Raw genomic sequence first — 9,519 nt, 5'->3', positions numbered from 1 at the left:
CACTGGTGAATTTATTTTTATTTATTATTATTATTTTTTAAAGATTTTATTTATTTATTTGACAGAGAGAGATCACAGTCGACAGAGAGGCAGGCAGAGAGAGAGAGAGAGAGGGAAGCAGGCTCCCTGCGGGACTCGATCCCAGGACCCTGAGATCATGACCTGAGCCGAAGGCAGTGGCTTAACCCACTGAGCCACCCAGGTGCCCCCACTGGTGAATTTAGACCGAGAATTTTCTTTGTAGACATTTAAAGAAAATTATGAATTCAATTTCTTATTAGTTATAGCACTGTTTAAATTTTCCATTACTGTTCCTGTTAGTTTTGGAAAGTAGAAAAAGAGCTTCTCCTAGGACAGTGTTTCTATATATATAAGTTGCACATCAAAATCATTTGGGACCTTTGAAAATAACCATGCTTAATTTCTGTCCTTCATGCTTCCAATTTAATCTGGGTATTAGTAGTTTGTAAAATTAAAAAAAAAGATGAATTTTAATTTTCAAAAATAGCTTTATTTTGTGTGGTTTCAACTCTATAAGTATCCATCTAATATTTATATAGTCACTATGTGTTTGTATTATACACATAATAAATAGTTACTGATAATCAAAAACTTAATAGAAGATGAGCACACTAAGAGGTCTCACTTCCCTTCCATCCTCATTTGCCTCTTTCTCTCAGTGTCCTAGGATTGACCATTTTCATTAGTTTGTATTAATCCATCTATGTTTTTTATTCATACCTAAGTGCCTACATGTGTGCACACACACGTGCGTGCACACACACACCTTTTATTCTCCACTTCATACAAAAAGTGGACATATTTTATCCACTGTTCTTTGTACTCATTAGCTAATGCTAAGAAATCACCCCACGATATACTGGTAATAATCACCTACTGTAGTTTTCTTGAGTCAGGAAATGGCTGCCCGAGCAATTCTGGCTCAGAATCTCTCTTAAGATCCCAGTCAGATGCCAACTGAGTCTGTAGTCATCTGAAAGTTTGAGGAGGATCTATTTCCAAGGTGGCTCACTCATGTGGTGAGCGGGCTGGTCCTGGCAGCTGATGGGAGGCCTTCAGTTTCTCTGTATGCAGGCCTCTCCACAGGACTGTTTGTAGGTCATCAGCACATGGTGGCCAGCTTCCCACAGAATGAGAGCTCAGAGACCAAGGTGAAAAATTGCAATGCCTTTAGACAGGCATTGGAAGTCACATGGCATGTCTAGTTCTATTTAAAAAACAAAACAAAACAAAACAAAAAACCGAAAACACCTGGTCACATTAAATGTATACATTTTCCCCCATATCCTTGCCATTCAATAGGTCGTCTTTTGTTAACTGTTTCCTTTGCTGTTCAGAAGCTTTTTATTTTGATGTAGTCCCAACAGTGTGTGTGTGTGTGTGTGTCTGTGTCTGTGTGTGTATATATGTGTGTGTGTGTATATATATAAATATATATATATAATTTTTTTTAAAGATTTTATTTATTTATTTGACAGATGGAGATCACAAGTAGGGAGAGAGGCAGGCAGAGAGAGATGGAGAAGCAGGCTCCCCGCCGAGCAGAGAGCCCGAGAGGCTCGATCCCAGGATCCTGGGATCACGACCCGAGCCGAAGGCAGAGGCTGTAACCCACTGAGCCACCCAGGCGCCCCATATAATTTTTTAAAAAAAGATTTTATTTGACACAGATAGGAAACAAGCAAAGGGCATGGCCAGCAGAAGGAGAGGGAGAACTAGGCTTCCCATTGAGTAAGAGCCTGACGTGGGGCCTGATGCAGGGCCTGATCCCAGGATCTTGGGATCATGACCTGAGCCAAAGGTAGATGCTTAATCAACTGAGCCACTCAAGTGACCTGCTTTTTTGAAATTCTTTCTAAGATTTTATTTATTTATTTGAGACAGAGAGAAAGAGTGAGATCATGAGCAAGGGTAAGGGTAGAGGGAGAAGCAGACTCCAAGCTGAGCAAGGAGCATGATGCAGGATGTGATTCCAGGACCCTGGGATCATCATGACCTGAGCCAAAGCTAGATGCTTAATGTACTGAGCCACCCAGCTACCCCAATAGTTTATTTTTGCTTTTGTTTCCCTTGCCTGAGGAGGCATACCTTTTTTTTTTTAAAAGATTTTGTTTATTTGACAGACAGAGCTCACAAGTAGACAGAGAGGCAGGCAGAGAGAGAGAGAGAGAGAGAAGCAGGCTCCCTGCTGAGCAGAGAGCCCGATGCAGGACTCAATCCCAGGACCCTGAGATCATGACCTGAGCTGAAGGCAGTGGCTTAACCCACTGAGCCACTCAGGCGCCCAAGGAGGCATAGCTTTAAAAACTGTTCCTATGGCCAATGTCAGAGAAATTGTTGCCTATGGTCTCTTCTAGGATTTTTATGGTTGTGGGCTTCATTTAGGTCTTTAATCCATTTTGAGTTTATTTCTGCATATGTATGATAAAGTGGTCCAGTTTCCTCAACACTATTTGTTGAAGATTCTCTTTTTCCCATTGCATATTCTTGCCTATCTTGTAGATTGACTGTAAAAGGGTGGGTTTATTTCTGGGCTCTCTATTCTGTACCATCAATTTATGTATCTATTTTTACACTGGTGCCATACTGTTTTGATTACTTGTGATAATCTTGTAGTATATCTTGAAATCTGGGACTGTGATACCTCCAGCTTTTTCTTTTTCAAGATTGCTTCAGCTATTCAAGGTCTTTTGTGGTTCTGCATAAATTTTAGGATTATTTGTTCTAGTTTTGTGAAAAGTGCTGTTGGTATTTTGATGGGGGGGCATTGAATCTGTAAATTGCTTTGGGTAGTATGGACATTTTAAGAATATTTTTTCTTTTAATCCGTGAGCATGGACTATCTTTCCATGTGCTTGTGTCATCTTTAATTTCTTTCATCAATGTCCAGGTCCTTTACCACCTAAGTTTGTCCCTAGGTATTTTATTATTTTTGGTACAATTGTAAATGGGATTGTTTTCCTAATTTCTTTTCCTGCTACTTCATTATTAGTATATCAGCTCAAATAGTTTTTTGGAGGCTACGTTTTTGGCAACTTCTTTTACAAAAACTGATCTGTTAAACCTATTTCTTTTAGGGTCAATATTGGTATGTATATATGTATGTATGTATGTATTTACTTAGAAAGAGAGCAGAGAGAGAGAATCTCAAGCAGACTCCACACTGAGCAGGGCCTGATGTGGGGCTCCATCTCATGACCCTAAGATCACAATGAGATGAAACAAAGAGCTGGACACCGAATCGACTGTGCCACCCAGGTACCCTAATATTGGTAAATTCTATTTTCATAGTTTATCAAGTCATTCAAATCTTCAAACTTCTTTGCATTGAGTTATGTAAGTTAAATTCAAATGATTGTTAAGATTCTGTTTCTGTGATTATTTACCCTCATCATTTCATATTTTGAGTATTTATTCTGTCTCCCTTTTCCTTGATTAATAAAGTTAGCAAATACTTAGCTTGCTTGTCTAATTCCAGAGTCAGCACACTTCTTTATATGGGGTGGATAGTAAGTATTTTAGGCTTCGTAGGCCAAAATATTACGTTGGTACTTATAGAACAGGAGTGAAAATTTTCTATAAAATTTTTATTGATAACATTCAAAATATAATAATAATTAAGTACTGAAAAGATAATATTGATTCACTAATGAGAAAAGAGGCATTCTTTTCTGGGAGATAAAATTTTGCTTAATTAGGGTTCAAAGTTCAAGTTTCTTATCATCAAAACATTACAAATGTTCATCTGTTAATGTTGATCTGTAATAAGATTTACAGATTTCATATTTGAAAGTGCCTTTTCACAAAGATGGGTACTGTCAAATACTGATATCAATCCATGAGCATCTGGTTTTAATTGAATATATTAATTACTGGGAAAGCATTTTTTGAATCCTATTAAATTCTTCAATATTTGCCTTTTTTACCTTGTCATTACCAGACTAATCCCCTGCAATTGGAAGTTAGATGGAAGCTCTTTGATCACATAGTTAAATAAATTTTGAAATATGGAAATTTCTTTTGCATTTGCATTCAGGTCTGAAAAAGTGCTGCTGGAACTTTAGTTTGAGCTCACAAATATATCTGCTATAAAAATGTGTGGGAATGAAGGCCTCATTTCTCATTTTAACTTCTTTTTAAAAAGATTTTATTTATTTATTTATTTATTTATTAGAGATCTCAAGTAGACAGACAGGCAGGCAGAGAGAGAAGGGAAGCAGGCTCCCCTGAGCAGAGAGCCAGATGCGGGGCTCGATCCCAGGACCTTGGGATCATGACCTGAGCTGAAGGCAGAGGCCTTAACCCACTGAGTCAGCCAGGCACCTCTCATTTTAACTTTTGACAGCACAAGAAGTATATAAAATAGCTTGATGTTAAATTGACACTTGAACAACACAGGTTTGGACTGAGCAGATCCACTTACATGCAGATTTTTAAGCTACAGTACTGTGAATGTATTTTCTTCTTCTTCTTCCTTTTTTTTTTTTTTAAGACAGAGAGTGCATTTAAATAAGGAGGGAGGGGCTGCTTCTGACCTTCAGGGTGTCGGTACCAGCGCCATGGCGCCCTCCAGGAAGTTCTTCGTCGGGGGGAACTGGAAGATGAACCGGCGGAAGAAGAACCTGGGAGAGCTCATCACCACTCTGAACGCAGCCAAGGTGCCGGCCAACACCGAAGTGGTTTGTGCACCCGCCACCGCCTACATTGACTTTGCCAGGCAGAAGCTGGACGCCAAGATTGCTGTGGCTGCACAGAACTGCTACAAAGTGACGAACGGGGCCTTCACTGGGGAGATCAGCCCTGGCATGATCACAGACTGTGGAGCCACGTGGGTAGTCCTGGGGCACTCGGAAAGAAGGCACGTCTTTGGGGAGTCAGATGAGCTGATTGGACAGAAAGTGGCCCATGCCCTGGCAGAGGGACTTGGAGTAATTGCCTGCATTGGGGAGAAGCTAGATGAGAGGGAAGCTGGCATCACTGAGAAGGTTGTTTTCGAGCAAACCAAGGTCATCGCAGATAATGTGAAAGACTGGAGCAAGGTTGTCCTGGCCTATGAGCCTGTATGGGCCATTGGGACTGGCAAGACTACGACACCCCAACAGGCCCAGGAAGTACACGAAAAGCTCCGCGGATGGCTTAAGTCCAACGTCTCTGACGCCGTGGCTCGGAGCACCCGTATCATTTATGGAGGTTCTGTGACTGGAGCAACCTGCAAGGAGCTGGCGAGCCAGCCTGATGTGGATGGCTTCATCGTGGGCGGGGCTTCCTTCAAGCCAGAGTTTGTAGATTATCATCAATGCCAAACAATAAGCCCCCCCCTCCCCCGGCCGTCTTCCCTGTTCTTCTACTAAGCCAGGGACTAGATCCCAGCAGCTCAGTAACAGTGCTCCTCCCCCACCCCCCACCCCACACATGCTTCTGATGATGTCGCCCCCTTTGTGGCCAAGTATACCTCTTAATGTTTACACCTTCCCCTGTAATGGCTGGGACCAGGCCAATCCCTTCTCCACGTAACAAACAATTGGAACGAAACATGTCACCAAGGTGGCTTCTCCATGGCTGAGAGATGGAAGGGGTGGCATTTGTTCATGGGCCCCCTCAGACCCCAGTGAGGGCAGGAGAGAGAAGCCATCCTCGTCTCCCATCTCGCTCCCTGAGGCCAGGGGCTGAGAGAACGCCCTGTCCTTCGCCCAGAGGCGCTGCTCTCTCCCATGATGCCAGCGCCTGTGTGTGTTGTGTATGTGAGCAATCCCACGTGTGAGGGGGGCAATAAACACCTGGCACTGAAAAAAAATAAAATAAAATAAATAAGGAGGGAGGGGCAGAGGGAAAGGGAGAGAGAATATTAAGCAGGGTCCATGCCCAGTGCTGAGCCCAACAAGGGGCTCAATCTCACCTGACCCTGAGATCATGATCTGAGCTGAAATAGAGTCAGATGCTTAACAGACTGACTCAAGCACCCCTCTTATGATTTTTTTTTAAGATTTTATTTATTTATTTGACAGAGAGATCACAACTAGGCAGAGAGGCAGGCAGAGAGGCAGGGGGAAGCAGGCTCCCTGCTGAGCAGAGAGCCTGATGCGGGGCTGGATTCCAGGACCCTGAAATCATTACCTGAGTTGAAGGCAGAGGCTTAACCCACGGAGCTACCCAAGTGCCCCTTACGATTTTCTTAATAACATTTTTTTCTCTGATTTACTGCAAGAATACAGTATATAATATACATAACATAGTATTAATCGACTATTTTATGTTATCAGTAAGGCTTCTAGTCAAGAGTAGGCTATTAGTTTTTTTGGGAAATCAAAAGTTATGCCCAGATTTTCAACTGCACAGGGGTTAGTGCCCCTAAGTCTTGCATTGTTCAAGGGTCAACTATACTATGCTTCAAAGTGTTATTAGGTTGTTGAAGCAACTTCACCTCAGGATGTTTCCTATGCAAGTACTATTTTGCCACATAATTTTAGGTTAAACTCATTAAGAACAATCAAATCTGCTGTAAAAGCTAGTGTCTAAAGCCATTCAGTATCTGGTAACAGTGGCTGACAGTGGTTGTTCTTATTCAGAAAAATTTCACTTTTGGTCCTGAGCTAAAAAGCTTGCCATAAAATGTTATCCCTGCTAAGTCACTGAATTGTGGCTTGGTAGAGCAAGTCAGGACAGGCAGCTTCTATTTCTGAGAAAAATTCACAAAACTAATGATGGTAAAGGCCATCAGAATAAATGAAGCTTCCCGTTAACAACACCAGTTTTGTAATGCATGACAGATTCACGTATTTTGTGCAAAGTACCTGCTGATAAGCCACAATTTGTCTGTGCCCTTTTTATGAATTAGTGTTTTTTCCTCTTCTTGGAAAATATCCTCTCCTGCAGTTGTTCCAATGCAGACCAGTCACCCAGGCTAAATTTTTGGTCAAATTTGGCATAGATTTCTTGAATAAACAACTGAACAGTATGAGTAACATGTGTTTATTCATCAAGAGCCTGGAAAATCACTCAATATCATCAGTATTGTTTTTAATTGACTATCAACCTTGCTCCAATGTCCTCAGCTCTGAGCCACTGTTCTCACTGAACAACTAGGAGTCTTATTACATTTTGTTTTCTGGACACATTTCTTTGGCTGCTTCAATTAAATACAATTAATTCACAAGTAATAAATGTCTTTCTCTGCTTGGATAACAAATGAGCCACTCAGAAACTCACTTTGATTGCAGCTTCATTTTCATTTTTCGGGAAGAAATTGTTAGACTGTTAGATATCATTAAAAATACCTAATTTTTCTTACTGTTGCTGTCCTATGTGAGGGATATGGTGGGGAGTGCTTAGTGTGGTAGTGTCAAAGCAGACTGTATTCTTTTGGCAGAGCTACAGTGTTATTCCATTATAAACATCAAGTTTTGCGACCTAATTTGGTGAAAATAATCCATACTCCACTATCCTAAAAGCATGACATTTAAAATCCACTTTTCTCTCTCTTCTTGTTTTTGTTTGATGTGATGCGTATGCACTGGTAAAAAAATTACATTTAAGTTTAAGGTTTTTAAATAAAACGCTACAACATGTAGATATGCACAGAGTTGGGAATGCTGCCATGTTCTAACTACATCACTGACGTGCAGTGTGTCGAGCAGCATGTAAAGGGATAAGACACGAGAGTGCCACATACACTTTCTGTCACACTACTCAATTCTGCCATCACTGCACAAAACGCTGCTGTAGGGAATATATTTTTAAAAATGAGTGTTTCTGCATTCCAATGTAACTAGGAACACTCAATTTGAAATTCAGAAAATTTCCACGTGTCATAAAGTATTTTTTCAACCACTTAAAAATGTAAAAGCCATTCTGAGTTTGTAGGCCATACAAAACAGCCAAATTTTGACTGTAGGGTATAATTTGCTGCCTCTTGATCAAATGCAATGATTAAAAAAAAAAAAAAAAAAAGACCTGGAGTGCCTGGGTGGGTCAGTCAGTTAAGTGTCTGTCTTCAGCTCAGGTTATGATCCGAGGGTCCTAGATTCAGCCCTAAGTCATGCTCCCTGCTCAGTTGGGAGTCTGCTCTTTCTTCTGCCCTCTCCTCTGCTCATGCTCTCTCTCTCTCTCAAATAAATAAATAGAATTTTTAAAAAATGATCCAACTTACTAGTTCTATTTCTCTAATGTCTAACTCATTAATTCCTGACTGTCAGGAATTCATAATTCCTTTCTTTTTTTTTTTTTTTTTTTTAAAGATTTTATTTATTTGACAGAGAGAAATCACAAGTAGACGGAGAGGCAGGCAGAGAGAGAGAGGGAAGTGGGCTCCCCGCTGAGCAGAGAGCCCGATGCGGGACTCGATCCCAGGACCCTGAGATCATGACCTGAGCCGAAGGCAGCGGCTCAACCCACTGAGCCACCCAGGCGCCCCTCATAATTCCTTTCTTATGCTTTCCTTTAGTTTTCTATTTTTAAAAATACAGTATGCTTAATTCATTTTCAACATTCCATTTTTCACTGAAATAAGTATTTAGGACTATGAGTTTTCTTCCAAGGACTACATTAGCTGGATTCCATCGATCCTGACATTCAGTTTTTATCATTTTCTAGAAATTCTGCAATTTTGGTTTGTTTTTCCCTTTTACCCAAAGTTTGTAATTTTTCTTAAGATACCTGGGCAGCTCAGTTGGTTAAGCATTTGCCTTCGGCTCAGTGATGATCCCAGTGTCCTGGGATGGAGTCCTGCATCAGGCTCCCAGCTCAGTGGCGGTGGGGGAGGCTGCTTCTCCCTCTGCCTGCTGCTCCCCCTGCTTGTGTTCTCTCTGGCAAATAAATATAATCTTAAAAAAAAAAAGAGAGAGGGAAAATAAAATTTCAAGGTATGGGGCAACTTCATTTTCTGACTTTATTTTTTTATTAATACCCATCCTTGTTGTATTATTTTCAGAGAATGAAATCTGTATTATTTATACTTCTCGAATTTATCAAAGTTCACTTTTCATCCACTGATAAAGTCAATTTTTGTGACTGTTAGATGGCACTGGTAAAAATGGCATATTCTACTAATACATATTGAATTTGGTGTGTATTTGTCGGATCTACCACTGTACTGATTATGTAGTATGGGTCTTCTTTACTTCATTTTTATTTTTCTTTCTTTCTTTTCTTTTTTTTTTTTTTTTGGTCCACATAATTTGCCTTAGGCTGAGAGAATTGAATTAGTCTCCTAGTATTAAGGTACTTCTACATATTTCTCCATGTAGCTCTTGTTTTTTGCTTTAAGAAAGATGCTATTATGTTATTAGGTACAGTATTTATTCATAACTGTCATAACTTCCTTGAGAATTAGTCTTTAGGATTAGAAAGTGCATTTCTTTGTCTTGCTTATGTTTTCTGCTTTGAATTGTACCTTGTTTTATTAAGACCATGAGTCCTGTTTTCTTTTTATTTGCAAGTTGCCCTTGCCCACCCTTTTTTCACCTTTAATCTATTTTAGATGTTTCTTATGTACAGCACGAT

General features: G+C 40.3%; 1 pseudogene; it reads left to right on the top strand.

Annotated features, from left to right (window-relative positions):
* Window positions 1-4,558: 4,558 nt before the first annotated feature.
* Window positions 4,559-5,346, top strand: LOC101694019 (annotated as a pseudogene).
* Window positions 5,347-9,519: the final 4,173 nt, after the last annotated feature.

Source organism: Mustela putorius, unplaced genomic scaffold, assembly GCF_011764305.1.
Source record: "Mustela putorius furo isolate JIRA1106 unplaced genomic scaffold, ASM1176430v1.1 tig00003859_pilon_pilon_pilon, whole genome shotgun sequence".
Classification (NCBI taxonomy): Eukaryota; Metazoa; Chordata; class Mammalia; order Carnivora; family Mustelidae; genus Mustela; species Mustela putorius.
This window is presented reverse-complemented; position numbering and strand designations above follow the sequence as displayed.